The following is a 4,736-nucleotide window of genomic DNA, read 5'->3' on the forward strand; positions in this document are numbered from 1 at the left end:
CAGCTGACTTAGCTTTGGAGTTAGTTCAGTTCCCTTTCTATTTAATTATGGATCTAGTCCAACTTGTGTCTTGGAAGAAAACTTTTATTCATTTATGGGAATAAGAAAACGTTATTGTATTGTACCTTGACCTACTGCTTAACCAGTTCTAACCAGAAACCCAGTCATAGCCAAAGGCTAAGTAAGTTTTTTTACAATTGTACACCTCAAGCAACCCATAAGTCTTATCTGAAAAATGGCCTTGTACTGATCAATTAGTTATAGTTTCCCCTCTAGCCCCATGCCTGAAATATTCTCTCTCTTTCACTCTCACTGCTGACCTCTCTGGCTCCCTTTAAGCCCCCACATACAGGAAGCCTCAGCCAATCCGTTTTAATTTAAGTGCCTTCTGTTAATTATTTCCTAGTTATCCTGTACATAGCTTGCTTTCTATATATTTATTTGTATGTTATCCCCTTCACTAGATTTTTAATAAACTTTTTGAGAGTTTGTTGTTCAGTCGTTTCAGAAACATCTGACTCTTCATGACCCTATTAGGGATTTTTTTTTTTTTTTTGACAAAAACACTGGAGTGATTTTTCGATTTCCTTTTCTAGTTCATTTCACAGATGAGAAAACTGAGGCAAACACAGGGTTAAGTGATTTGCCCAAGATCACACAGCTAGTAAGTATCTGATTTCAATTTTAACTCAGATCTTCTTAACTTCCTCCTTAAAAGTGATTGTCTTTTGCCTCCTTTTATATCCCCAGTGCTTAGTACAATGCCTGGTACTTGGTAGGCACTTAATAAATGTTTACTGATTGCTTGAATGAATTTTGAATGATTTACTAATAATTGATTGAATAATGTTGTATGGTGAAATATAGTCCCTCACACTTTTCAAAGCCCTTTCCTTATCTCATTTCATCTTCCCACAAACCATGGGAAGGGAGCGGGTCAGGTATTCTTTTTTTTTTTTTTTTCAATAGTATTTTAATTTTTCTAAATATGTGAAAAGATAGTTTTCAACATTCATCTCTGCAAAACCTTATGTTCCAAATTTCCCTCCTTTCCTTCTTCCCTGTCTCCAAGACAACAAGCAACTCAATATAGGTTAAATATATGCAATTCTACTAAACATTTCCAGATTTATCATGCTGCACAAGAAAAATCAGATCAAAAGGGGAAAAAATACAAGAAAGAAAAAAATCAAGCAAATGAACAACAATAAAAGGTAAAAATTCTATGCTTTTGTTGAGGTTGGGAAAGGGGACCCCACAAGTTTGGGGTCATGTTAGGCTTTTTACAGATGTTATGGGCCAGAACTTGAGACAAGGTTATGCACTTATTTCATACCTTTAAAGGAGTTTGCACCTTTAAAGGAGTTCCACCTTTAAAGGAGTTCACACATTAGACTTCACACTTTTAAGAGAGAATACTTTTAAGGAGCTCCCATAAGCCCAGGGAGTACCCACAAGCCCATTCTCTGGGAGGATATAAAAACCCATTCTCTGGGAGTCTGGAGGGAGTCAAGGGGAGAACTTTGGGGAAGCTTGAGGAGATTCAGAGCCAAGATTCAGTAGATTTGCAAGTCCAGGAGATTCACAAGTCTAAAAGAAAAGCCTGCTCATGGACTTCCGGGAGATTCACAACTAGGATTGAATTCTGGGAAACCCACAATCCCACACTCTCAGAGGCAGAGTCAAGATTTCATTCCCACTTCAACACTTGTGCTGGCTGGTGACATTCTGACTAGAGCTCTTAAGAGCTAAGAAGAGAGATAGCTCTCTACTAAAGCCAACTGGGCCCCAGGAAAAGATTCAGGATTTTGAAGGACATAATATAGGATCTGGACTTTAACTCCTGGCTGCATTTTGGGATTACTGAACTGAAAGGAAAGCTGTCTCCAGAAGCTCCCCAAGAAACCTTCTCCCAGAGAACGATCACAATCTAGAGAAATAGAACATCACATTTTGGAGCCCAACGTGGGGCCTAGTAAACCCCTCCTAGCTCAGCTGCTGCAAGCGCTAAAAACAGCACAAGAAGATGGCACTGACCAGCTTTTTACCTACTCCAACTCAGCTTTCTCAGGACTAGCTTGAGACTAAGGAAAGGGCAAGATCACAAAAATCAAGGCAGACTGCCTTGGTCTCATCAAGAAGAGAACCTCCCCCATATGGGTATCGGAAAAGTTGAATACCTCGTTTGTTAGAGGATTTTGGAGATGGAGGTGCCTTTCCAGAAATACATGTGGCCCAGTACCCACTGGATATGGGAAGAAAGAAGAAAATGTCCAATGCATTGGCCATTCTGGTGGATGCAGAGGGAAAAATTAAATATGATGCAATTGCTCGATAGGGACAATCAAAGGACAAGGTCATTTATAGCAAATACACTGACCTGATACCCAAAGAAGTTATGAATGCAGATGACCCAGACCTGCAAAGACCTGATGAAGAAGCCATCAAAGAGATAACAGAAAAGACAAGGGTAACCCTAGAGAAATCTGAATCTCAGAAGGTTGCTGCTGCTATGCCAGTTGGAGCTGCAGATAAACTACCTCCAGCTCAGCATATCCAGTATACACCATCTCAGCAAGGAGTAGCTTTCAATTTTGGAGCTAAGCAAAGAGTTATTCGGATGGTGGAAATGCAGAAAGATCCAATGGAGCCTCCAAGATTCAAAATTAATAAGAAAATTCCTCATGCCTCCTTTTCCTCCTGCACCTGTTATGCATTCTCTTAGTCAAAAGATGACTGTGAAAGAGCAGCAAGAATGGAAAATTCTGCCTTGTATTTCAAACTGGAAAAATACAAAGGGCTACACTGTTCCATTAGACAAATGTCTGGCTGCTGATGGGAGAGGACTGCAGACAGTGCACATAAATGAAAACTTCGCCAAACTAGCTGAAGCTCTTTACATTGCTGATAGAAAGGCTTGTGAGGCAGTAGAGATGCGAGCTCAAATAGAGAGAAAGATGGACTAAAAGGAAAAGGAGAAACATGAAGAGAAGCTTAGAGAAATGGCCCAGAAAGCTCGGGAGAGAAGAGCTGGAATCAAGACTCATGTAAAAAAAGAGGATGGTAAGGCTCAAAAACGAGATGAAATAAGACATGATAGACGCAAAGAGAGACAACATGACAGAAATCTTTCCAGAGCACCTCCTGATAAGAGGGCAAAATTACAGAGAAATGAGAATCGAGATATTAGTGAAGTCATTGCTCTTGGTGTGCCCAATCCCCGACTTCCAATGAAGTTCAGTATGACCAGAGGCTATTCAACCAAACTAAGGGCATGGACAGTGGTTTTGCTGGTGGAGAAGATGAAATTTATAATGTTTACGATCAAGCATGGAGAAGTGGCAAAGGCATGGCCCAAAACATCTACAGACCCAGCAAAAATCTGGACAAAGACATGTATGGTGATGACTTAGAGGCCTGAATAAAGACCAACAGATTTGTTCCTGATAAGGAATTCTCTGGCTCAGATTATAGACGAGGCTGTGAAGGACCAGTTCAATTTGAAGAAGATCCCTTTGGTCTGAACAAATTTTTGGAAGAAGCTAAACAGCATGGAGGGTCTAAAAGATCCTCAGACAGAAGCCGCCCTAAGGAACATGAACATGAAGGCAAGAAGAGGAGGAAGGAGTGAGTAGGGTAGCCTCTCAGAAGAGAATGAACTATTATCTTTACTCTGATGACAGTGGTCATTGGGGAATTCTATTTAAATGGTCAGGATGAAAACCAAATCTGAGATTGTAGATCCCACTACTTTTTATTACTGGGGCTTGGGAAAAGGGAAGTATACTTTAAACTAGTCTGTTTATTCATGTATCGGTCAACCTGCCATCTGGGGGGGGGGGGGTGGAGGAGGGGAAAAATTAGAACAAAAAGTTTGGCAATTGTCAATGTTGTAAAATTACCCATGCATATATCTGATAAATAAACACTATTAAAATTAAAATAAATAAATAAATAAACTAATCTGTTTATTTTTAAGGGGGTGGGCCATATTCTCAGTGTAAGGTTTTTGTTTCCCCCTCTCAGTCAAGCCACCTTTCCCAACTCCATTAACATTGACAGAAGCTCCACACTACTCAACCATACCAAATTAAGACTGTTGTGGTAGACACCTTTTCAGGATTGACTTTTGCAATGCCAACAGCAAAAGAAACAGACAATGGACTTGTGTATACTTCTAAACATTTTGCATACTTTTGTGCACAGTATAAGATTTTACATACCACTGGCATACTTTTTAATCCTCAAGGTCAGGCAATAGTAGAGAGAAGAAACAGAGACATTAAGACACTCCTCCAAAAACAAAAGAAAGGGGGATCTCCACCCCAAGCACAAACAGTTTCATCCTTATCTGGCTCAATCCCAAAACCCATTGAATTCTATTCAAATTCTAATCCTGGCTGAAACTCAAGCCCAAAAACAACCTGGGACTCCATCCACGAGCCCCTTATGATTGTCCAAAGCCCCCTATTATAAAAAGAGCCAAACTGGAGTCTACTTTTTGCAGAGGCCCCAAACATGGCATCCTTATGGCTGCCATGTCAAGGATTTCTGCCCAGTAGAACTACCCTGGCTCTGGTGTCCTTCCTCTCTTTACCTAACACCTTTTAACCTTTCTTCCAAATCCTATAATAAACCTCTTTTATCAATCTAGGTTTTCAGGTCTGTAAATTCCTTTACAGGGGGCTCTTGCGCTGCTACTAGGCCTCATTTAACTCTGTATCCTTGAGCTGAAT

At 40.3% G+C, this 4,736-nt stretch overlaps 1 pseudogene; it reads left to right on the plus strand.

Moving 5' to 3' along the window:
* Positions 1–2,026: 2,026 nt before the first annotated feature.
* Positions 2,027–3,728, plus strand: LOC141559799 (SNW domain-containing protein 1 pseudogene; annotated as a pseudogene).
* Positions 3,729–4,736: the final 1,008 nt, after the last annotated feature.

Source organism: Sminthopsis crassicaudata, chromosome 3 (genome assembly GCF_048593235.1).
Source record: "Sminthopsis crassicaudata isolate SCR6 chromosome 3, ASM4859323v1, whole genome shotgun sequence".
Taxonomy (NCBI): domain Eukaryota; kingdom Metazoa; phylum Chordata; class Mammalia; order Dasyuromorphia; family Dasyuridae; genus Sminthopsis; species Sminthopsis crassicaudata.